The following is a 27,510-nucleotide window of genomic DNA, read 5'->3' as shown; positions in this document are numbered from 1 at the left end:
CACCTACAAGATTTTATTGGTTATTTAACCACTTCCAGTTTCTTCTATCTATCAAGTTGTTATCAATGATTAATTTTTGCCTTGGAGGTTTTTACTTCTGGTAGACAGTGGCTGGTGGTTAAGGTTGGGGATCTCCACTTCTATCTTAAGCAGGTTTTACACCGCGCTTTGATGTCAAAGAAATTCATGAATTTATTCATGAAGCTGCTTCAAGGACAAATTTTACCAGTGTAAAACAAAATTTTATGTCAAATTTACCTTCAAATAATTTTACTTCAAATTTTTCACCAAATAGGACAGGTTCTATTTTCATCCAACTTATTTGATCAAACTTGCCGTTTTGCGTAATGCCAACTGCCAACAGATAAAAACGAAAAGTAAAGTGAGGTTAAAATCAGAGACTGACTATTAGTATTCAGTTGAAGCTGCAGAATTCAATACATAAATACAGTATTCAAGGCGATTATATTTCAAAATATTCAAAAAACCAGAATAATAAGAAAACAAAGTAGGAATAATCTTCTTGGTTGGCCAAACTGTTTTCATTGACAGCTTTGACATAAAAGTTTGATAGGTGTAAAACGAAATCACATTATGCTACAAGAAATTCATGAATTTATTTGATGCATAAAATTTGATCAAATAAATGTGTCCAATTTCTTTGAAGTAAAACTTTTGGTGTAAAACCTGCTTTACTCTTCAGTGCAGAAGTACTCTCGTCACTTAAATCTGGCAAACTACTCCTCATTCTCTCTGTAGTGGTTTCCATTTGAGAATGGGTACTTTTTCCATCGTTTTCATTGTTTCTTAAATCCATCATAGTTTTCTTAAATGTGGATCCCTCAGTTGGGTTACTCAGTTATAATTTATCTAGAATGATTTATTTCACGTTATAGTTTTAGGAAGATTTTCTATTGAAAATTATTCTTAAGGACTACATTAATTTTTTACATTTCACGTTGTTTGGCATACTGTGGCAGCCTGCTTGTATTTTTTAATGCACAGTGTTTTTTAAACTTAGTGGTCAACTTTTTATGTTAAGATCCACGTCATTTGTAATTGTTAACTGGTTTTGTGTTCATTTATTACAAATTTGTGAAGATATTTTGTTTTGCTCCAGTATGTTATAGTTTCTATAAATCTGTAAGCAATGGTGTACGCCACCAAGTTTACATACTAAATAACAGTTTTACCAGCTTAATGAGTTAAACCAGTCTGTCATTATATACTCTGAAAGTAATCATTTAATTTATTTAATAATAAATTAATTAGTTACATTATTTAAATTTGATGGTACTACCCTAAAATTCTACGTAGTGTACCGTCAAATTTAAATAATGTAACTAATAAATTTAATTTTTTTTCTCCATTGTAAGATTGTTACATCTTTAATCCATAAAAATGTTAATGGGTTTTTGAAAAGTTTTCCCTTAAAAACTGTAAACACTTAACTCCAGGTCTGTTGTCCCCTTTTACAGAATGACAGCTAGATTTTGTAATGTTGTACTAGCCCCTGATGATGAGCTGCTTCTGCGCTCGAAACATGTTGGGCATTTTTAGAGAGGTTTTAGACCTAGAAATGTATTGTGGAGGCGACTGAGTGTTACTGTTACCCCTGTATTTGTACAGCTCCACTGAGTGAGAATGAACTACTACTTTAATCTATAATTTATATTATTCATTGGTTAGAGAGGAGAAAGAAAATGTTTGCCATTGCGGCAATTAACTGATAGCACTTAGCTGAAAAATATAACCTAGCTTACCTGTGTTTTGTCAATTCTTGTTGTTGTTTGTTGTAATGTGACCATTACGAAACCCAAAGTTCAGAAGTTGACCATGATAGTATAAATCAAAGATCACAGCTTTGTTTGTAGTTTGTGATTGCCGAACGTGTTAAAAATTAGTAATTTTCTATAATTTATATCTAAGGTATATATTTCATGGATACTAAACAAAGTTGTGGACTGATTTCAATTTGTAGGGATATTTTTTCATTTTAAATGTAAAAAGCAGTAGGCATAAAAGTAACTTAAAAAAAGTAGATTGTTTGTTTTTTCTGTTTATGATAACGGATGTCATTTGTATGTGAATTTGTAGTAAGGACAGTTGGGCAACACTCTGCAAGCGTTTATATATCTTTACCATAAGAAATTTTTAAAACTCAGTGGAATTAACCTTAACCACATGCAAAAACACAAATTTGTATCATATTTGCTTTCAAAAATCCTTTTTTAAGTACCAAACTTTTCTTTTTATAAGTTATTAGAAATAACTACATATCTCCACTAATATTAAAGTACTATTAACGAAATCGCATTTTCAGAAATAATAATCTTGTGGGATCATAATTTTTTAGAAATACAATTTTATTATATGTAAATGTTAACTGTCTTATTATGAGAGCGTAATTGCTCCTTATTCCATAGCGTTTATGATTGTTTTGTCATAAATCATCATTTACTAAACATTTTAATCATTCCATTAAAATTGTACACTCCACCAGGATTTTTTTATGTATCCGAATTGTAAACAAAACGACCGGATGCAAAAGAACTGAAGCAGTCGTATTTACCGATCTCCATTCAATTCGAGATAAACTCAAAGCAAACAATCTTGGAGAATGTTTGCCAACTTACTAGGCCGTGAAAGTGCTTTCCAAATAAGGCAACCCACAAATTGGCCCCGCGTAGATTATCGTCATTCGACCGGTGCTCTAAAGCTAAAGGAATCCGAGTATCCACTGATAGGCAACAGTTGTCCGTTCCCTATACTTAAGGTTGTTAAATCTCAATTAACTTCGAATACTTTTCGATCGCGAAAGGTGCAGGTCTAGTATGTTGGTCAGATCGCGTCCCAGTTACGGTGGGTTGGACCCTATAACTAGACGTATTGTTCGTCATTGAATGGATTGAACGAATTTTTGCTGCTTCGGATTTCAGAAAATAAAATTGCACCTTCTCCAAAACAATACTATCATCGTGACGTTCACCTTTTGGCATAATAAAAATTGTTGTTTTGCACAATATGTCGTCAGTGTGAGAGAATGAAACTGCCGCAGAGCGATGCGATAGTATCGGGAGGACGTGCCCGTAATATGAAATCTTTGAAAATTCTTCGTCGAGCCAGTCATCCGTCGTTTTGGTTTTTGTTCCGCGTATCTGACGAGTAAATCTTCTCGGCGACAAATAAATACGTTACATGACGGATGGTTGATCGAGTTAAGATTTCAGCAACGATATTCTTTTACTACGCCTACAAAGTATGGGAACTAAGGAATTCATTAAACTCTCAATTCTTGAAATGATTATTATATTTCACTCGCCAAACCGTTAATTAAGTAAATGTTTCAAAGGTTTTAGCTCCCAAGCATTTTGATAATATCTCATAATTCAAATATCAGTTGTTTCCTTACCGTTTTTTCATTATATGAAATGGTTCTTCTTTTCTAACATTTTTATCTTTATAAGATTGGAGGATAGGTGAACAAGACATGATCGTTAGTAATGATGAATGAAGTCAGGGAAGTTTTGGATTTTTTTAAATCTTCCCTTCTCGCAAACGTTGAAGAAGGTTCTTGAAATGTTCAAAGTTTAGTAATTCGTTCCTAATTCTGATTTCACTAGTACAGAAGAAATTTAGTACGGAATATCTTGCTGTGTATAATAATAATAATAAGTATCTATTTACATAGCTACTGGTGATTCAAATAGTTGTAGATATTTTGGGTTAAATAATCACTGGGCACTGTGATTAACTCACAGCTCACAGGTAAAAGGTTTTGTAGCATTTTTGGTTTTTATTACCTTAAAATAGAAGCTTGTATGGTTTAGGCGAAAATGTGCTCTAACCTTCTCTGGAATTGACCAGGAGGAGGTGTTAAAAATTGCATTTTAACATCTTTATAGAAACAATCTATTACTTTGTCAATTGGGACGACAGATCGTTCCGCTCAACAAACTACCCGACATATTTATGAGACCAAAACGAACTGTGTCACGCGGCATTACTTAATGCAACAGCAAATTTAGGATAATATGCAACTCTTGCTATTGTTTTGTCACGAAACAGTCGTTGCGAAGAAATTAGTGTGCCACCGATTTAAGACTTAGTCAACTCGCGCACAGAAATGAAAAATGGAGCTTTGAAACGGTCATTTGATTGCATCAAGCCTATTTATTATATTATATTCATGGTTTCAAATTTATAGGCAATAAATTTGAAACCATGAATATAATATAATAAAGCCTGTTTGGTGTTCCACAAAAGGCTGAATAGAGTCGCGCCCATTAGTGCCTTTCGTATGTATGTAGAGCATAAATATCAAATAAAAGGTGCGCTCAAAACGAGGCTGACGTGAGTGACAACTTAAGTCTTAAATTGAAGATAATCCCACACTAGAATTTCAATAAGTTGCAAATTAATAACTAGCGAGCGATGGGGAAAAACGCATCATTTGAGTGCTTTTATTGCAAGGTTGTATAAGAACAGTTCAGTTATATGGTAAACATTCTTTGAGTTTTGAAATAACAAATTATTAACAGTCTAACTGGAGTTTATAGATAAAGAACTGTACCTCAACGCTCATCAAGTGTCACTCTGAGAGTAAATAACTGTTTTCCTGGTTTATTAAGGAGTATTCACTTAAAATAGTTTTAAGACAATTTTGAGAATCACGCTAGTTTGATGTTATCTTTTGATGAAAACATCAAGCTATTCTTCTCCAAATTTTGGTCTGCTGCATTTGCAAATTTGAAAAATATGCTAATCCCATCTTATTTCTTTTTTGCAGGTACGTCGAAATAACAGTATGCGCAAAACAAAGTAATAAGGATGGTAAGTCATATTTTATTCATAAGCGAGCGACCCTTGGTTCATGTTGACAAAGATCATGGATTATTGTGTTTATTTAGCGCAGTTTTTTTTTCTGCGTAACAGTTTGTTGCCGGTTGTACCAATTGCGATACACGTGGTCGCGGCCTCGGGTCAACGTTACTAGCGTGTGTGTCAATGCTTGATTAATTGTCTATATGAAGATTCGCGTGTTTTCACGTTCTGCGGAAAACAATTTACTAGACAATAATACGTCACGTAGCAGAGAAAAAAAAGTTAGCCGGCTGTCATCGGTTAACTGAATGGTTGAAATATGAACGTTGCTTTTGTGTTCAACTCTTGGTTTGGTTGTACGTGCTAACGATCCAATGACACTGACAACTTTATTTAAAACGTTATATTAAAATTTACTTCTGTGATAGATTACTCCAAAGTATTTTCATATTCTACAGTTGTATGAATGAGCAAAGTTTAATTTTTTTCCTATGAAAGAAGTAGTATTGCACTATTTGATGTAGCATTCGAAAAAGCGGAAAAACTTATCTGAAGTTGATGAAGATGCAATTTGCTGTGTTTTGTCAAACTTAGTATTTATAGCCCTTAGGCAATTTAAAAAAAACTTGGAATGGTTATAACACTTGTAGAATCTGGATCAATTTTTGGGAAGTTTTTAGTAGGTTTCAGAAAGTAACATTACCATTGAAAATCTAAAATAAAAAATATGGTTTCTATTTACATTTTCAAAGTACATCTTGATCTCAAAAATTAAAAATCTGACAACATTGTGGAAAAGCTTATTCCGAAATGTATACGATAATATTATTGAAAACCAAATTTCCTTCAAGCAGCTTTTTCATACTTTTTGAATACACTGTATAATAGGGAATTTCAGAAAATCTTTGACAGTTATTTTACTTAAATGGTTTTAATGACGGGTCGTACCAGTTTTATGTTACAAATGATAAAGCATTGCTTTAAAATCTACAGAATTGGTATTGTCCTCGCCCTCTTTCTCCATACAATATAGCTAAACCAATTTACAATAGAGCCTACTTATTTTTTTTTGCTTATAAACGTACATTTTTTGTGTACTAGGCTCGTTAAGTCCTTCATCTGTCTACTACAATCGAACGCTATTTAGAATAGGTGGTCATCGGTTCGAGGTTGACCATTATTTTCTCAATTGTTAGTGGAATAGCAACAAAAAAAATTAAATGATGACAACAATGGATTGCAAAGAACGAAGTGATGAAATTAGATTATAAATATATAGCCGATTTCATGACAGTAGACCGTGGAATTTTATTGTTAATTTGGCGCTCCTTTACTAAGTCAAAGAAAGGTTATCGTTCTATCAGAAAAAATTATCATTAAGTAATGCGTATTATTATTAAAGACTCGGTTCAGGTTTTAAAACGTGTAATTTATATATAACACGTGATAGTAATCACCAATTTATTTTTCTTCGGTTTTTGATAATTATGTAATTTAACTTCAGCTGGTAGGTATAGACAATTGATTAAATACTCATTATTACATGCAGTAAAATTCTTCTCTTGCATTTGGATTAGTATTCTAAAGGGACAGACAGGGAATTGATTAAATGTTTTGTTAATTAATGTGGATGTTTATTTCAAGTTTTAAGACAAAAGCAAAAACAATTTTTACCTCGATTTTTACTTCATTATGTTAGTCACAACTTACTTTTTTCAGATAACATTTGTATTGTACGTATTTGTAATTTTTAAATATTCATATTTCAGGTATTCAATATTGGCTCTTATGTTTCTATAGTAATTTAAGAGAGTTTGAGTTTTTAGAATGGATCGATAATTGAAAATTTGACAAATTGTCAAGACATTGATATATTGGAAAGAATAAGGAATTTGGAAACGTTATAACTAACAACCAAAAAAAGTACACAATTATCAAGTATTAATTGAGTTAATTTGGAATACCTACTAAATTTTAAAATAAATCTTTTGATGTTAGTGCTTAAATATCTGCTTAATAAATTACATTACATTAACTAAGTCATTTGAAACAATCAAGAGTAAGTAACTAATTATTGAAATATGCTAATGGCATGTTATCGATTTTAAAGACAAATGGATATTGTTAATTGTTGTGAGTAATGAGCAGTTAAAGCCTGCAGAATATGTTGCTAATTGTTCTATAAAATATTGCCGTTTATTTACATTTTGATCACTTTTGACAGAGCAAATTGCTTACAATAGTGATTCAATATATCATATCCAATTACGAGTTATTAAGTAGTAGTGAACATTCAAAAGTAATTTCAGTTATTGGTTCGCTTTTCGATTTCTGTTTAACTCATTTGCTGTTAATTTTTTTCCTAATTACTTCTGGTTTATTATTAGTCAGGGATACATTCTTCTTGGTTAAACAGATAATTAGAAATTTTGAAGGTTGAAGTAATACATTTGTAGGAATTTGTCTCGGTTTTCAGAGTCGCTTATTTTCGTACAGGAAATGAAAGTGCTGCCTTCGTCCTGCAAAAAATCAGTTTGCTACGCAGAACTGCACTTTTCGTAAGGCTACATGAGTAGGCTCAAATATTTTGTCATAATTTTGTTCTTCACATTGGATAATTTACATTGTAAAAGTTAAATTTGTGCAGTTACACAAGACTTTCCCACCGTATTTTTTTATTATTTTAATGCCTGACCGTTCACTAAAAAGAAAAATTATACCGACAAAAACGAGCCATTACTCTAAATCACCGCTTTATTTATTGTCCTCTAAGGGGACAAGATATGTGTAATATTTTTTTTTTTGATAAACTCTCCCAGAACGCATGTAGAGCGTACTGAGCAAAGACAGTCCATTCATTTATCTTTAGGCTCGTGTGAATACCACGGTTTTAAGCGATGACTAATTAAACTCTCTGGGGCAAGAGAACTAGACTATAAGAAACATAATCTAACGGTTCAAATGGTGTTCAGACGTTGTCTTAAAATTTAATGAACGTTTTGCTGCAATTTGGACATGTAGGTTTCTCGTTATAAATAATCACCGCAGAGTGGGTATACCATTCTTCAGAATGTTTAGAGCTGTGGCTATTCAACTAAAACATTTAATTACAATTACAAACTATGTACTGCAAAATAAACCTAAAGTGAATTAATTACTACAGTAGTTCAATATCTGACATGGGATTCTGGTTCAATGGATACATTTTAAACCATTATTAATGAAAGCTTGGGAAAGAAAGGGTAATTTAACTTATTTTTTTAAATTGTATTTGATTTCTGCGATTGCTCTTTATGTAACCAATTACTAATTTAGACATGATGTGACAATGATATGCCATATACCATTTCAAACAATTATTTGGATTATAAGGGAGGAAAGAGGAAGAAATGTTTTGAATGTGACGATTTTTTCTTTATTAGTCACATTCAAAACATTTTCAGTGTCTATTACATTGTTACGTCAGTTTATTTTTGCTTGATTTTCCTCATAGTGTTGCACTTTGCACAAAAAGGCACACACAACGTTAATCGCTAAGTGCTCGAATCCTAGCGAAATCACTACATAAATCTAACTTAAACGATAAAATTCCTATCCAATTCCAAAGGGGGTTTTCCTCTATATAGTATGCAACTTCTCCTGCATCCTGGGGTCGATTAAGACTTTCTTTAACCGTAAATTATGCGGCTCGCACATGAAACACGTGGTCAGTACAATGCAGCGCAGATGGAAGATTAGGAAAATGAATTGGGATGCCGCAGATAAGAGTCGTATCGGAATAAAGTGTTTTCGTCGATGGGGAAAAATTTTAATTAACCGTACATGCGATGCGGCCAGATAGCACCAGTACATAAAGTCGTACCTGTAGTCTAGAACCCTATAAGTTATTAGTAGTTGCGTTTATGACGACGCTTCTACCTTATAGACTCGGTACATGCGACCAATCCAGACGAATCGCGAAGCATTTCCGATACAAGGAAGTGTTGATTTAATAGAGATTTAGAAAAATTATGAATTTATATAAGAATGTACAGGAAGAGTGTGCAGTGTGCATATCCTCGTTGAACATTCTCAGAGCTGTCGGTAATTTAATTACTTTAGTTGAAAAATCTAATTGCTTTCATCTAACTGTTACACGGAACATCAAAGTATACTAGTATAGCATCAGAGCCGAAAAAATATTAGTATTAACTTACAATGAAGACTTTACTACTTTTACTACTTTTTACTTTACTTACAAAAATACAATGGCAAATAGCACTAACATTCACTGAAAAACACTATTCTAATTCTACTGTCTTGAAAATAAGGATTTTTTTTCAAGAAAATAAAGAAAAATTATTTATTTAATTTATAGAAAAGGTACATTTTTGTAGGGATGTCGTGTTTACCATTATAGTTAGTTTTAGTAGGATTGTATGTAGTTATTAAGAAAATTAACAGTATTACTTGATGAACTTCAAAGGAGGTGAAAAAGGTACGTGGAAGTAGAAGGTGGGAAAAAAGGTTTTTTTGTTTTTTGGTTGTTGATTGTCAAGAGAGACTTTTAATGAGAGCTGGAAAGTCAGTTTTCTAAAAAATTCGAGCAAAAATCAGACTATTGAAGATCAGGGGATCTTAGAAAGTTTTTTCCTTCCGGAACGGAAGTTACTGGGTGTAATACCGAGTGCTACCAGCAATTGTACCGTCTAGTCCACGTTATGACATGGAGCAGATTGTGATAGAGGACCTATTCCAGAAGTGGTTAAATCGATAACCGAGGAGGCCTCCCAGCTGTTACCGAGATACAGCCTTTGCAGTTAAAAATCCACCTCAACGGAAAAGAAGAATTTGGTCAACTGACGGTTTATTTTGGACAATTTGGACTCTTTGACGAGTAGAGTATTAGTTGTAAGTAGTTTGTAATTTTTTGTATTAAAGATATTTTTAGTTTCAATGATATATTTAGAAGCAGGATTTTTAGGTAGAAAGTAAGTTAGATAGGTTTAGTTATTTACCTTAAAAATAATTTGGCATCCCTATAATAGAATTTTTATTCAAGCTTATTTATTTAAATTTTCTTTATTTACTAGAATATTAGAATGAATGGTCAGGGTGACTGATGCCAGTTATGACGATATTATCATGCAACTAGGAGGTGAGGGAGATTTGAGTAAATCTCCAGGATGATAATAATCGGGACACTACTTTTAAAACTATAATACTTAACTTACTACTTACTACTTACTTTTTACTTTACTTACTTATTTTTTTTTATTCTTTTTTTACTATTATACTTGAGTTAATGTTTTCCTGACGACTTATCTGTATTAAAAAAATAATAGTTGCACCGCTATGCACCCAAATTCTACTTTTTGTGTTGCTGAACTTGAACTTTTCTTTCTGGATCAAAAATTAAATGTTTCTTTTTAAGTATAACTATTTAGTATTTTTTGTATGTAAGATAATGGAGAGATATAATATAGGAAATGTCCTATCGAGGTTTTTTTTTTTAAGATTTTTGTGATTTCGCGTTTATTTTGTTTTGTTTATTTCGTGAAATTTAAAAACTGATAATATAAAATATTATCAATAATTGATAACCATTTACTTTCTTCCCGTGACAAATAGTTTTTGACGCAAAAAGGTTCAATTTTGGCTATAACAACTTTACTGTTGTCAGTTAATTTTATGATTTATTTCTTTTTCGGCTTTTGGGTATGCAATCTAAATTAGTAGTTATTCAATTAAATAGTTATTCAAAAAGTTTGAGAACCTGATTGAAATTGGCAATCTGACCAAAAACTGTGAATAACCAAAACTAGTACTAAAAAAACACAACGACTATTCCGTAACCAATTCGTACTAAATTTGACGATAAGTTTTAACTTAATGACTAAATTAAGCGGTGATAATTGAGTGTCAATCTCCCGGAGAGTGCAACAGTCAATGAGGACGGCAACATAAGGTAACTTAAATCGTTAAGTAGAATTTTTCTGGCCATCACCCATTGACACACTGCAGGAAATGCAAATATTTGTTGCGGTCGTCTCATTAGCACGAATGAAATTCTCGTAATTTAACGATTCGCGAATTAACAAGGCACACATTCGGCACCCACAACAATTCGTGTACACGCCTAACGTGAGAAGGTAAGCAAGCCCCGAAGGGGGACGATGTTTATTATTCAATAACAGCCGAGAAAACGTGCCGATCCCCGCTAAGATTGTGTAATACTCACAATTTAATTCAACTTAACGGGTTAAAAGTTAACGCGGTAATGGACCACCTTAAACAATATTGCGTGCAGTTAATACTGGGCAATGTCAATTTTCGATACCTATACAAGTGAGTGGACGGTTAATCTGGTTTTCATGGGAGCATAAAGGGATTTTCACGTTCGTTTGAATTTTTTGCCGATACCGCTACAGTAATACTTTTTAATAGTTTTTTTTTTCGAAACGGTTAAGGTCTAAACAGAAATATTCCCATGCAAATTCCTTAAATAATACGGTATTAATGAAACCGTAAACCGTCGCTTTGCGCCTGCAATTATCGTCTAGAACCGGGCACGCAAACCGCGGTAGTCATCTAACATTGTCATAGACTAATGATAACATGACTAACGAGTTTGCTGGACACGACGAGATTACAATTACGCGACATTAGGAACGGTTTTGGTCATAAACAATCAGCCGGTACCGTAGCCGGAATTGCCTTAAAGGTTTATCAAAGAGACAGCAGGCAGGAATTTCTTTACTGGCGACAATCTAGGCCTAGGGAATCCGGCATTATCTAGTCTGACACTGATACTCGTTCATTTTCAGTGAATTAGGTCATATTGAATTACTTAACATTATAGGAGCCAAAAGGGCACTTGGACTGTTATGGAACTTTATTGTAGAAGTTCAGCGGGGTCCCTCAGGTCTTAAGCTCGTTAGATTTTTTGCGGTGTGGCGTAATTAACACGCACATGAACACGCCTTATTTTCGTCACCTTTGGCGACTCATTTATCTAGTTGTTAACGGTCCGTAACCCGTTGCTTATGTCAAATAAATAATATAACTGTTCTATAAAATATTTTTGATTTTTTTAAGTCATTGCTTTCATATTCAATTGTTTCTATTAACACACCTTTAGAATCAGATGTCTCACCGCCCTCTGTACAAGAAAGCCTAGAATGTCACTTTTAATGGCGGCGTTAGCGGTTTTCGTTTTGTACACAAACCTATGCAGATGCAGTAGAAAATATGTTTTTTTTTTAACTTTTTTGTGTAGTTGATTAGAAGTTGTGAGTGAAAAATCAAAAAGAACACTTCATTCCTGATCCAGATATGTATAGATATGGCTTTTTATACCCAATAAAGTCTAGCCAAAGCAAGTTTGGTTAGAACCCTTTGTCCTGGAAAGTACAACAAACTAATGTGAAAACTGCTAAAGCAAAACTGGTAAATGGGTTTTATATTATTACCAAGACCTTTCTTTTAAAATGTAAATGTGCCAATGGAACTTCTAAAAGCTGTCCTGTTTCTTCAGAGTAAACCTTTGTTGCTCTCAAAATGCAGACGGCCTCAAAATGTAACTCACATACTTATATGTAAGAGGCAATAAGTTTACTGAATGAGAAAGCATATTGTACTTACCACTCAGTATTGTGTTGGAGTAAAATCATTCCAGTTCAAAGCTTTCAACCACTGTTGGATTCGAGCAGGGTCTTTTGGAAAGTAAAAGACTGACACTTTTGGGCCTTTCACCAAATTGCTTTTACAATTTGGCAAACAACAAGTGGACTGCATATTGTAGAGGCAATAGAATTTAAGTTAAAAAACCAACAACAAATTATAGAACAATGAAGGAACAATAACAATAGTGATGAACACAAACTACACTTTCACTAGAACAATAAACAGATAAACAACAATATATAACAGCAAACAAAAATTACTTTGGCAAGTAATCCGAAGTCTTGACTTTAAACCTTAAAAATTAATCATCGAAAATCTCAATTTCCACAATACAAACAAACGCAAACTGTTAACCACTATTTTGGCCATATTGGAATTTTTGGCATGCACCTTCTTGGCTTTCTTGTACAGAGGGCGGTGGATGTCTACATAGGCCGGTTGAATTTTGCCGTGATGTTCTGTCTTTTTCTGTCACCCATTTGACACAAAATGGCGTCCTCAACCATCAATTTGGAATACAATATCCAATAAAACTTTCAGTAATTGGGACAGTCTAAGATAATAAGAGCAACTGATTTCTGTGTAACAGGTATGATCCTACTACCAAACAGGTTGCTAGTTACAATTCAGACTTTGTCAGATTCACAAAGCAGGTGTTTAGGAAATTCTTCCCTGTCTTTCTACGCTTATCTGCTTAAGGTGATCTCTTGAACGATAGTGCTTTGAGAGGAAACCTGTGAGTGAGTGTAGGTTTCTTGTAGTGTAATTTCTTTACTTTTTTTCGGTGGTTACTTCCAAGAAAGTTATAGTGAGAAAGTGAGAGGTTTCTAGAGGTTATTGGCTCTTTCACTCAGTTCCATAAGGGGCTCAGATTTGGTGCTTCTGTAAAGGGAGTTTCGGCACTTTCGCTCTCTCAATTTCTCTACGTCCAACAACCTTCCGCTTTACTTTGTTATTTTTGTCTAGTTTCAGTAAGTTGAATCATTACGGAAATCATGTCACTAAATTAAGGGATATTTCTGAAAACACTCATGAAGTTTGGTAAAATCACACAAAATTCCTGTCAAATTCCGGAGTGCATTAAGGTGAAATCTATTCGTCATTGGCGTAGGATAATTTGTTTACAAGGTTTCTTTGTTACTTGACCAAGAAATTGAGAAAGGCGAAGAAATCTAATTAATTAATCTCTAAATAATGTTATTACTATGGGCAGAAAGGCCACTAGGGCCGATAGCCTTTTCTTTTGGAGAATAAAGATTGTATATATATATATATATCTAATTAATTGTCCTCTATCTCTTTCCATTGCATTTCTATGGAAATATCGCCGGTATTATAAAATTCCGTAATCTGAATATACAGGGTGTCCCAAAGTGTGTTAACATTTAATGGCGGGCCTGGAGTCATAATAATGGTCTTAAGCTCCACTTAACCTCGAAAATAGTTTATAGGAACAGACGGAGTCGACGTTTTTTTTTTACAATGGTCGTTTGCAAATAACTCTAGAAGAGTTAGAGAGAACTCTAGAAGAAAAACCATTATTGAAACTTGGTTAAGTTAAAAGATCACTTTTGATTTCCGTCACTAAAAATATTTTATGTTTTGTGCTCACTTAGGTATTGCAGACAGAAATCTGCAGGATATCTCCACTTCCAGGTAGAATGACACTGACAGTGTAATAAATATTACACTCTACTTAGGGAACCGCACGGCAATAACACAAAAGCACTAAAAACCCACGTCCTTACAATTACAGTCACACAAATAATATGGTATTTATAGGGTCATGTCGCTGCGAAAGACAGGTGATATTGAATTGTCCACGCATACCACACTACACATAGTATTTCTAAGGCTATCGGCTGTAATGTGAACCGGTCGCAATAAGGTCGCTGTCGTATTTTTGGTATGCATTAATAACAAACGATCCACTAAAGAGGAAAGACTGGGGGCCATTAACTAACGCCGGACTATAAAGAAAATTGTTAAGAGTTATCTGTGAAGGCGATCTTGAACGACGATCATCATCAACTCTGACTTGTACGAGTAACAGGGTCCGTTTAGAAAGACGGGAGGACCATTTCCCACCATTACTTAATTTTGTTGGATATTTCAAACCGTAAAGCGACCACGACAAAGATCGGTGATAACCTCGTGATAGTTCCGTAGGTAGATAATGCGTTGGTAGCTTACGATGTTGTGTACATATTGTCGCAGGAAATGTGAAATAAAAAACATTCTGAAGACTTGAAAATGAAAAAAAAACCACGGGTGTTTACAAAAATTTATGTATTTTGCATCGCCAGTTATTATCCTTTCTGCGCATAGAATAGTGTCAGTGGTCAACGGAAGAATAGTGGTGAACAACCAAATAAATTAAGTGTTATAAATTAAAAGCTGTTGATAAAAGGAAGTTGGGAAAAGTTCTGTTTTATGTAACGGATAAATTTATTCGCATATGAGTTTCATTAAATAATGATATTCAAACTTGGTGCAAACATGTTTCTTCTAATCTTAAAATGGAAATAGTAAATTGGTATGCTTTAATATTGAATATATTGACATTTTTCGTCCGTTACACCGTTTTCGTGCTGTAAATAAACACTGAATTTTAGTGCAAAAATTGGATGGTTAAAAAATTAAGCTCACGTCCCAGGATAGTGCGAACTCAGTTTTTATGCATTTAAGCATCATTTTAGACCAAATGCAGGTAGTAAGGTAGCTTCCAGCTTGATGGGATCAAAATGCTGTTTTTTAATTTAATTTGACTGAATTATATTAAATATTCTTCTGTATATTTTCTGTCATTCTTTATGTGTGTATATGAAAGTTGTATATACAGGGTGGTCCAGTTGTAAATGCCAATAACTTACCATTCGATAGCCCATCAAAAAATAAGTTGACATGCATTATGTCATTCTCCTGAAAAATGCTTCCTAAGGAAAATACTGTCGTTTAAAATTCAGCTAAAAAAGTCAGTTTCTTGTCATAACTGTCAGTTGGAGTAATTTTGATCAAATTTGGAACAAGTAGTTATGAAATTAATACTCCTAATGACGTTTATCAAAACTGTCCAGTGGCATAGATACAGAAAGATTGTTTTCATTTTCGGCCTTATTTCCTACATCACTAGATATTTTTAAAAAATTACACTTTTTTTACTTTTCTTGTTCAGTTTGAAAAAATAAGTAGGTTAGTCAGGTTATCTACTTCTTATAAAATTCTGATTTGAAACTTCGTTTACGAGATAATTGAGTTATTACGTTCAAAGAACCAAAACCAACCCAACCCAACTTAAAAATTGTCTTGGAATTAGTGAAAATTGACTTGAGAGGCTTAAAAATTGTCTTTGTAACCAGTTTTCATAGTTTTCAGACAAATTGAAAGACTTTAGTCTTGAAAATTGACTTGAAAACTGTGAAAATCGACTTGAGAGGCTTAAAAACTGTCTTTGTAGCCAGTGGTCATAGTTTTCAGGTAAGTTGAAGTATTCAAAATTGACTTGTAGACATGAAAAATTACTTTCTCTAGAATTTTTGACTACAAACTCACACATTTAACTTTGAAAATTGACTTAAAAATTAGACACAAAAAACTTGTGACTCTGAACCAACGAAAAGTGACATCAGAAAATTTGCATTTGAAGTAAGTTTTCAAAATTTGAAAACACATTTCAATACGTTAGTATTGAAAATAATTTTAAATACAGAATATTGACATTAGATTCATGAAAATTAACTTGAAGACTAACTTTTCAAGCTTCTTTACTTTGCTTTTCATTTTCTTAGAAGTCTTGACTATTTTTAGAGTTTTTACACTGCTTTCAGCTTGGAAAATCAAGAATATCTTCGACAAGTTTTTGACATAGCAGACTTAAAAAACAATTTTAACATTATCCATAGGCTTAAAAATCCTTTTTCAAAGCCATTTCAAATTTCGTCACTATTAAATTGACTTTTAGACACTTCAGTGTTAAAAATTCGACCATTTCTTACAAATCTAGACTTTTTTAGTGCTTTAAGGCTGATTTTAGCCTGAAAAATAGAGTTTTAAGGCTCTTCTCGATCTTCACAAGGTTTTGACTTATCAGGCCAGTTTGTACACTGTCCATTAGTCTTGAACACGTCAATTCAAACCTCTTCACTATTAAATTGACTTCTACACTCATCGGTGCAACAAATTGGAGCATTTCTACGCAATTCGGACTGTTTTTAGTGTTGTAACACTGAAAATCGAGTTTAAAACTATTTAGGTCTTCTTCTTCTTCTTCTTTTTTGAGATCTGACGATCTGTTATCTTCAAGGTTGCCTCTGTATCAGCTCTTGGGAGGTGGACTGCCAGCTGTATTTCCATCTTTTTGGTGGTCTTCCTGGTATTCTTTTGCCTACTGGTTTTCCTTCGAGGGCTATGCGAGGTAATCTGCTCACCTCCATGCGCTTCACATGCGCGTACCATTGCCTTTTCCTCTGTCTCCCCCATCTAATTACGTCCTGTACTCCGCATTGCTGTCTTACGTCCGTGTTTCTAATTCGGTCCCTTCTGGTCTTTCCGAGTATAGTTCTTAAGCTTCTCATTTCTGCCACCCTGAGCATGCTTTTAGTTTTAGTTGTTTCCTCGCGAACTTCTATGCCATATGTCATTATTGGTCGAACACATGTTTTATAGATTTTTATTTTACTGTCTTTGCGCATGTATTGGTTCGACCAGACTATTTGCCTTAAACATCCTGATATAGCCGTCGCCTTGTTCACTTGACTTCTCAAGTCTTTTACCGGATCGTGGTGGCCTGAGAGTTCTATTCCAAGATATTTAAATTGTGAGACTTGTTCAATAATATCATTTCCTACAACCAGTTTGCATCTTAGCGGATCTTTTGCAAATGTTAAACTTTTGGTTTTTTCTGTAGAGATGTTCATGTTTAACTCTCGGCTGACTTGATAGAATTTATGCAATTGTCTTTGCAGATCATCTTCTGTTTCTGCGATGATTGCTGCATCATCCGCATAGCACACCATGCTTATTCTGTTGTCTCCCATTCGATATCCCTTGTTCATGGCTGATACTTGTTCTATGATGCTATCCATTAGGAGATTGAATAGGAATGGACTGAGACTATCTCCTTGTCTGATGCCTCCTGGGGTTGGTATATCTTGTGTTAGATCATTGTCTACTTTTACTTTAGTTGTATTGTCGATGTTTAGTTTTCGTATAATTCTCACTATATTATCTGGTACTTTCTTATCTTTCAATGTTTTAATTATGTCAGGAAGGCGGGCTCTATCGAACGCTTTGGTCAAATCGATGAAACACACGTATGCGGGCGTGTTAAACTCTATAGCTTTTTCTTTGATTTGTTTAATTATGAATATGGCATCGGTTGTTGATCTATTTCGCCTAAAGCCTTGTTGCTCCTCCCTATTTGTGATCAGCTCCTCCAGTTTCTCCTTTAGGATTTTAGTGAAGAGTTTCATGGTTGTATTTAGTAGTGTTATTCCTCTGTTCTCTGAAAAAAAACTATTTTTTTTGCTATAAACGGTTTTCAGGAAAATGACATAATGCATATCAACTTATTTTTTTCTGGACTATCGAATGGTGAATAATTGACACTTAAAACTGGACCACCCTGTATAGTATTATATACTGTTCCTCATTTATTTACTCTTTTTGTTTTTAGTACTTTTTCTGCTAGCGGTACTGTGGCAGTACCGCTTTCTTCTGTTCAACTTTTTTTTGTTTTAGTTTTTCATGTTCAGAAATGCCCTGAGTTAATAGGGTAATTTTGGTCTGTAGAGGACACAGACTTTTAGTTTTTAATAAAAAAATTAATAACAAGGCAAAAAAGTATGTATACTTCCAATTTGCGGATTGAATATTTTACAACGATGTATTCTGCAGAATTTTTGCATACTTTCATTATCATTCATTCCAAATTTATTTATAACACGCGAGCAACACTGGAAATTAGGTCGACATCTGCCTTTCTCTTATGCAGCTGGTGTTTGGAGGTACGTTAAAGTAAACTTTACAAATTGTTGCATGTCAATACAGAAATCTTCCGGAGGACATATTACCGGATATCGTTCGTCGACTTTCACTGATATCGTTTTGCTCCGTTTTTGGTCGTCTTAGCCATTGACTCTGACAAATTCGTACTTTCACTTGCTCGTCCTGTGATTCTGTAAGTCACCACTTGGCCCACAAAAGTGTAAGTTTTCTCTTTCCGCAAAATTACTTGGGCATTTTTCTGAGCGAAACAATCGCAATTTGTAGGTATGGAAATGGATACACTTTCTAATGTATTCCCATGTTATAGCGATACGAGCTCGAGAGAATAATTAAAAGCTTTTTGTATTGTGGTGTTGAAATTTCTATTAAAACAAAAGATTATTATAAATACGCTTATTAAGGACAATGCCGCGTCCTTAGGTATAATTGCATGGTTGTTTCCGATTCTAAGATATTGGATTTTTTTTTTAAGCGAGAAAACGGCGGAAAACGCAACCGCACAGCCGGTTTTTTTACATTACACTGAAATACTGTGGTAATTTCAACAAAGCACTCTCGGAGACGCAGAAAGAGATTCTTATCTTTTAATTCCTCTATACGGGCATTATCACCTGAGTGCAGGGGCCAGAGATGGTACCCCCGTATATACGGCGGTACCTACGGTCGTTAAATTTTACAACTAGAATTAGCACCAGGTTCTACTCGTTGATGCGTTATCTGAGGTTCAATTACGACTTGAATAGTTGCGTTCATTGGAAAGTTATCATCGTCTGCAAATGCACGCGTGTCTATGTCACACTAACAGATCATATAGTCAGGTGATTATCGCGTTTGCAGTGTATGGTGAAGACAACTTTGTCTGTACCGTAGAATTGTGAGAGAGATGAAAGAAAAAAATCACCAAATGTCATCATTTTGAACAGCTGATTGAAATTTTGTACTATTTTTTAAAATACAAGTGGAGAGACGTCTAATTTTGGAAAAGGTGTTTTTGACATTTATCTGGTTGAATATTGTATGGAGTATGTTGCATGAAATACGTTTAGAATTGTTTGTAGAATGTAATTATGAAATCAGAAAGTAGTGTTGCTATTAAAAAAAACAAAAATATTTTTGACACCCAGTTTTTAGGGCATCCTGAAAAAAAAAACGCCTTTAAAATTAAAAACATAGTGGTTGTAGCATTTTTTCAAAAATTACGTCCCTTCAATTTTATTGAGTTTATGCAGTATTTATCTAAGGAAGGCACTGAATAATTCAAAAAAACTGGATCATTATAGTCTGTACAACAATAAGGGATCATTACACTAATAATAATTGCAGTTGTATTTACATTTTTTCGTTGTCAAGATAAACTGCTCGTCAAAAAGAATGGGACAGCAAAAACGCCCCTTAATCGCCAAACTGGCGAAAACGTCTAGTGATATGAATTGGATTACTAAACAAATAGTGTGCTTCTCTATCCAATATCATTATTTTCCATTAAAATGACTAAACATGCTAAGATTTATGATAAAACATATGATTTTCTTTTCAATTTTTTTTGGGTCACCCTGTATCTTGAAGTGTATGTTTTTTACTTAAATTGGGTAGTTTTAAGTGTAAACTTGCTAATCCCGCTCTTCTTCCACAACAGATCTAAAGAAATTGTTTAATTTTAAACAAGAGAATCAAAAGTTACCACATTTTAAAAATTTTGCAATAAATTTTGTAAACGGCCAAACTGGCGAAAACGTTTAGAGATATTGACCGCAAGACTCGATTAAGGCTATTGGAAAACGTAAAAATTTTTTTTGCGAGATATGGCGTTATACCGAATATTTCATTTTTTGACTACACCTCAGTCACATCCTGTATACTCGGATCCGTGGCACCTTTCAAAAAGATTATTTAGGTCAAAAGAAAGAGAAAGAAAATACCTTTTAATACTCAAAAAAATTATTAGAATCAAGTAAATCAATTTGAAGAAGCAGCCGCTCAAAAAAGAGCAAAAATTTTGCTGTCCCATTCTTTTTGACGAGCAGTTTATTTGGAGTTATTTTACGAAAGTCTAAGATCAGTTTTTTTTATTTAAAATGTCCTGCGAATTTAGAAGGGAGAGCTGCGTTACAAAGTTCAGAACCAGAGAATATTTTAATTTTTCTATTCTAGTACGGCAATGCTAAAACAATGCTTTTTTGCATGTCTTTCGAGAACAAAATATTGCAGAAACATCGTACTTTTACACATTTTACAAGGGCATTCGATAATATGGCATTTAAGTGATCTGAAGAGCGCTAATTGACTAATAGCCAATTGCACCAACTAAGCTTTTTAGTTAAGTTTTGTTCTGACTGTGATATTTTGAATTTTGTTACTGTCACATTCAAACTCTCTACTTAGCTTAACAAAGTCAAAAAGTGCAATAGTGCACTCGGTTATTAGTTTAGTTTTAAGTTACAAGTTCGTATTTGTTTCCTTCCTGATTAATAAAGTTGTTACTGTTGTCGTTGTGTCTAATAGAAAAACCTTCATTTATCCTACAACATTTAAGTGTTAACGGTAATCAAGTTTTTGTTTCGCTCAGTGTACAAGTAATAGAAACGGCATGACAATTAATTTGTCATGTATAATTCTACACATCAATAGAATCACCCTGTATAAGAGGTTTTTTTGCTACATTGTGACGATATCCAACATTGATCATAGCTGGCAGCTAAAGTTAGTTCTCAGTTCCGGTGGTTATTCTAAAGGTAGATAGAGTAACTGTTCTATAGACTTTTTGCGAGTTACACCGGTGTAATATCAGTTTCTTTCGTGTTGTCTGAGCGTAATTATGGCTGCTGGGCCGCCGCCGTTCATTAATTCGAAATCTAAATTAGTATCGAATTCCGTGACCCGTAACAACATTCAGATTTCACGAGGAGGCGCACGAGTGTGTCCGCAACAAGGGACGTCGGAAGTGATTAAATCCAGTTAGGTCGAGCCCATGAGGATTTGCAATTGCAACAGTCCGGTTTTTGTCAGATCGCTAATAAGTTCAATTAAGCTGCCGGTTTGTCGTCTGACGTTTTTGTCGCAACGCACAAATTATTTTAACCTGATTCCGAAATGAGCTGTAGAGGAACGTGCCGCCTTTCTCTTAATACGCCCGGTTTTTCAGTGAAAAAATCTAGGTGTATCTTGATTTATCTAGGGCCGGCTCCTTAGTGGGTTCCAACATCCTTTCCGTAACGTCATTTTTAGTCATACGTCGGAATAAGTAGGAAAAATTGTCGTTGTCTAATTGGTGCCTCAGGTTCTTTTCCTACTCTGTGAATAATTCTGTGACATCAGCACGCGGTAAAGGAGTTCATTTGGTTACAGTAATAGCAACTTTACGCACTGCAAGCCTTTCTACGCCCTAAATAGTCATTATTATTATCTGAACGGCACGATCGCAAAAAAAGTACAACACGATCAGACAATCGGAAACTGTTTATTTTATTGATTCAATGATTGTGATTCTTGGACCGGACGCGATGATTGTAATTGATAACCAGCACCTGCCGATACTAATTTAGTTCATCCGATCAATTGTGTGTGATTACGAATCATCCGGAATTAATAAACCTGAATGATTTTTTTTTAAATACCTATACTTTGTGCTATAATGTTTATTAGTAATGCTCGAATTTTTTTCACACAAAAGAAATACATTCTTAAGTTTAATAGACCAACTACCATTTTACAAATAAAACAAAAAACAGGATGATAATATGATCTAACAGCAACTTCCATTAAGTAATTTACTAACCTAACCTAAGTATTTTCTATGTAGTACTTTCAATAGGGGAAAGTTAGCCGATATTTGCAAAAATTCTAAATGATTGATATGATTCTACAGTGTGTCCATAAAGTATGGAATAAATTCGATTAAGGGCTTCACAAACCTTCAAAGTGATCTAACCACTTTTGCTTTCACCCAAAAAAAAAATTCAGTTATTTGAACAGTTACGACAAAAGGTCACTGAAGGTAAAATATAGTCCAGGCCAAAGGCTTATCAACTGTATATTCAAAAAAGGTCGATAGTGTGATAGTTTGACCGTTAGAGGGCGTCAAAGTCAAGCTTGTTGACAATTTTGACCATTTTTGCTTTTTACACAGTTTTTGAGATATTTCTAAAAACTAAAAATTGTTTTTGGGTCACCCTATATTCAGCCGCTAATCTGAGACACCCTGTCATCCATTTTGCCCCAACTGTCACGGTTTTTGGACATGACCTAGAAATTATGTCAATTTTGACGGTTTTCAGTGGGTGGCACCCTTAAAAAATGACATTTTACGAATGACACTTTACGTCATTTTTGTATTATCAACCTGAAGGAATTTAGACAGTGGAAGTTTATTCAAATTTATTTTTTCAATGACAAACAGTGCCTGGTACCAAAAGAGAGCATTGAAGGTAAAAGTTGTATTCCCTCCAGATACGTTTGTGGTAAAAACTACAAAAAAGCAAACGGGAAACTTAGCAGTGATTGCTCAACGTCACGTGAGAGCTCCATTCTTACTTTTGTTTAGTCATATGGCTCGTATATACAGGATGGTTCAAATAAGTGATTTACTGGATAAGTGCACGAAAATGCTCAAATTCTGTTCGATTCGAGGGGCGACCAATCAAGACTGCTAGAGCAAAAACAGTTTACAATAAAATTACAAACAGTTTAGAATTTGCCGTAGATTCCAAAAATCAAATAAAAAATGGGTCATCCCATTTAAGAAATTATAAGTTTGGTTTCTTGCTCAAATTTGGGACACCCTGTATACTAATGGATTATCTAGGAAAAAAACAAACTTTGCGACAAAAAACCAAACACTAGCTCGATGTGTACGGTTGTTATAACATTAATTTTTTTAAGCAGAAAGCTGAATATCGCCATAGGATATTACATGGTAAAGAAGGTTACATGAAAAATACCCAGAAGTTTACGTAAAATCCATAAATGCAACAAAAAAGGTTCTCATTTGAAAATTTCAACTGGAAGGTCGTAACTCAATTTTAGGACACCCTGTATATCTATTTTTTTTTTAAGGTTAGGAAATTTTTTTTTTTCTGTTGGACCATGCTCATACACATGCGCCAGGCCTAGAAATTCTCTGAAAAATAGAACCAGTTCTTTTTCTTTTTTTCACCCCGTTTAGTGCATTAAAGTCAAAGTTTTTCAGTCAGCAAAAATCCAATCCAAGTCAATCTGTCGATTCGTTTCAAAATGGCGAGGTTTTAAAAATGACCAATAAAAATCACTGTCCCGATTGACGTAATGCGAAATTTAGTTAAAGAAATATCTAAATATTAAAATGTTATATTTGTTTTTGTTTTGAATGCTAATTTAAAATTTAGTTGAAAGTACACGGAATTTAACAGCAAGAAATTTTCTCTTAATATTTTTCTTTATTATTAGGATAACCTATATCGTTAAGGTATACTATAACAAGGTATTTGAGAAATAGCGGAACAGTGCCAATTTAATATACTTACATGAAATGTCTCCTTTTAAAATTTAGTTTTTTCCTTTTTTTTAATAAAATAGCATTTTCTAATTGCTACAACAGATAGAACAATCATTGATTAAGGTCGGGTTCTGCAGATCACGATCGATATCACCGAGTCACAATCGACTAGTTTGATTTGTCTAATAAGACTAGATGGTCGCATTGTATAGAATCTAATTATCTGATCTCTTTACAAAACCCGCCCCGAACAAAACTGCCGACTTTGTAATCACTTTTTCGACTTAAAGAAAAACTATGCTAAAAGTTCTAAATGCAATCTGTCACATTTCAAACGATGGCAGAATAGTAGAAAATTCTTAAACGGTCCACAGATAGTGCATCACCTGGTTATCTCGAATTCAACATCAAGCAACAGCAGAAGCACTAGGCGATCCTATCGTTTCAGGCATTTAGAAGTAAATAATCGAGTTTTTATCAAACATCCCGCTATTATGTCTTCATTGTGAATTGTCGTTATCTAAGATGTTGATGTTGATTGTCCCTGTCAGTTTAAATTAGTACTTTTTCTGTATGAAAGCATCAAGTTTAATACTGAAACAATGGTGAATCTCTTTACGATGGGGATTTCTGATTCCGAATGCATTTATTTAAAATATCATACAAAATACCAATTACTGAGTTATTAAAAACTACTGTTTTGTTAAGGAAAATTTGTATGTGACACTCGTATTCTATTATGTGATCCATCAGATTGTTTGCGACTGCTGTGAACCCTCTTACCTAGTCCGATCTCTTGTCATGAAATGCTTGTATGCAATTTAGCCAGCTTGCATGTATTAAATTGGATGCGATGGATCTTTTTGAGTTAGCGCCGCACCGTTGAAGTACCATATACTAAACAATTACACGGTTGTTTCGTGTAAACATGTAATAACTAAGCGTCTTAAGAGCGCCCATTCTTTGCACTTTTTCATTTGCTTTCTGAAGACATCGATTCTTTAAATGCATGCCTAATACACTTGAACTGCATCGACAAGCTGCTTTGGGAAAAGCTGAGATCTTTGCAAGCAAGAATGTTGGCTGAAAATTGGTTAACTGAAGATCGTTCAGTCATGTGCTTTTGATTTTTTTTCGTGTTAAATGTCGTGGATGCATGGTAGTAAAAATTCCGATGCCAAATTAGTCGTGTACGTGTAAACAACCGAATGTAATGGGTTGCGGTCCTTTACGACTTTTCGTCTACGGTACAAGCAACTTTTTCTTAATAACTGTTTTTTTTTTCTGGGCTTGTTGCATAACTTTACCGGTAAAAACATCTAGGAAACAAACCGAATGTTTGCATACTACCACTGTCATTTTGACACGAAATGCAATGTTTTTGTTGATATTAAGTCTGTATTTATTGACTATAGTTGCTACTTAGGCAATTTGGTTTTGACAAAATGGCAACTATGTTTTTTTCCCCATGGAGTTTATTATACAGGGTGGTCCAGTTTTAAATGTCAATAATTCACCAATCCATAGCCAATTAAAAAAATACGTTGACATGCATTATGTCATTTTCCTGAAAAATGCTTTCTAAGTAAAATACATTCCTTCAAATTTCTGTTTAAAAAATCGTTTTTTTGTCATAACTGTCAAACCGTTGGAGCAATTTTGATCAAATTTGGAACAAGCACTTATGAAATTAGTACTCATTATGAATGCCGTTTGCCAAAATTCTCCAGTACCGTAGATACAGGAAGATGGTTTTAATGTTTTTGCCTTATCTTCTACGTCTCTCATTTTTCAAAAATTACAGTTTTTTTAAATTTCACTGTTCACGATGAAAAAGAAATTACCTCTTTCTGATTCTGATTTAAAACTTCGTTTACGAGCTAATTCAGTTATTACGTTCAAAGACCGAAAACGGAAAATTCACTTAAGTAGCTTAAAAAATTTCATTGTAGCCAGTTTTCATAGTTTCCAGACAAACTGAAAGACTTTAGTTTTGAAAATTGACTTAGAAAAAATAAAAATTGATTTCAGAAGCTTAAAAATTGTGTTTGTAACCAGTTTTCATGCAAATCGAGAGACTTTAATATTGAAAATTGATTTGTAGACATAAAAAAAACTACTTTTTCTAGAATTTTTGACTACAAATTCATACATTTAAACCTTAAAAATTGACTTAAACACACAAAAAGTGACTATGAACTAATGAAAAGTAACATCAGAAGCTTAAAATTTGCATTTGAAGTAAGTTTTCATAATTTTAAGACAAATTTCAATATTTTTGTCTTGAAAATAGTCTTAGATAGATGACATTGAAATTAGATTCATGAAAATTGTCTTGAAAACTAACTTTTCTTGCTTTTTACTTTGCTTTTCATTTTCTCAGGATTGTGGACTATTATTAGTGCTTCAAAACTGCTTTCAGCTTGGAAAATCGAGGTTCAAGACTATCTTCACCCAGTTATTGACACAGCAAACTTAAAAACCAATTTTCACATTTATCATAGACTTAAAATGGCATTCCAAGCTTTGTCACTATTAAATCCACTTCTAGACACCTCAGTGCTAAAAATTCGAGCTAAAAATTATTTCTTAAAAATCTAGATTGTTTTACGACCTATCTTTACGAATTTTTGACTTATCAGGCCTAAAAGCCAGTTTGTACACTATCCATAGTCTTGAAAATGTTATTTCAAGCTTCTTCATTATTAAATTGACTTCTAATCTCATAGGTGACATAAATTGTAGCATCTTTAAGAAATTCAGACTGTTTTTAGTGCTTTTTAAGACTGAAAAGTCGAGTTTAAGACTATTTCCAAAAGTTAAGTTTCTTCAAGTCAAAAAGTAAATAAAAGTAAAAAATTTTGGTACCAAATGCTACGATATTAGTCTTAAAAACTAATTTTTAGAAATGAAATAGTTCAAAATTGTATTTACTTCTAGACTTGTTCCGGTCCAGAAAATTGAGTTGTACACCAATTAAAGTCCTGAAAATAGACTTTTGGACTCTTTTTAGTCCTAGTAAAGTCAGTTCTAGCTTAAGTCAACTTTAAGATTATCTTTAGAAGTAAAAAATAGGTTTCATGCACAATACAATCTTTGTCTGGATTTCCGGACTGTTTTTAGTTCTTGAAATCCAGTTTTAGACACTGGACCAGGATGGCAGTCTGAGAAAACGAATTATAAGACTATTCCTAGTAGTAAATACCAAGTTTTTAGACTATTCAGTACAAATTTGGACTCTCACAAGTCTTGAATGTTTAAGTTTTACACTATAAAACGATTTTTGAAATTGAAATTTGGAGGACTGTATGTTCCTTAGGAAACGTTTTTTAGAAAAATGACATAATGCAAGTCAACTTATTTTTTGATTGGCTATCGAATGATGAATTACTGACACTTAAAACTGGACCACCCTGTATTAAGGATATACCTATACAATTTACAGTTGTTTATTAGTCAAATTTGTTTGTGATTAGTTTTGTTTGTACTATATTTTTTCTTAACTTCAACTTTCAGCTTTTTTATTTTCTGTTTATTGAATTTAC

The 27,510-nt window shown here is 33.6% G+C and overlaps 1 protein-coding gene across 1 annotated transcript in view; it reads left to right on the top strand.

The window, feature by feature from the left end:
* Nucleotides 1–27,510, top strand: part of twin (CCR4-NOT transcription complex subunit 6-like twin) — a 118,868-nt gene that overhangs the window by 4,228 nt on the left and 87,130 nt on the right. The gene's annotated exons all lie outside the window — the stretch shown is intronic.

Source organism: Ips typographus, linkage group LG1 (genome assembly GCF_016097725.1).
Source record: "Ips typographus isolate SLU linkage group LG1, UJ_Ityp_2.0, whole genome shotgun sequence".
In the NCBI taxonomy this organism is placed as follows: Eukaryota; Metazoa; Arthropoda; class Insecta; order Coleoptera; family Curculionidae; genus Ips; species Ips typographus.
This window is presented reverse-complemented; position numbering and strand designations above follow the sequence as displayed.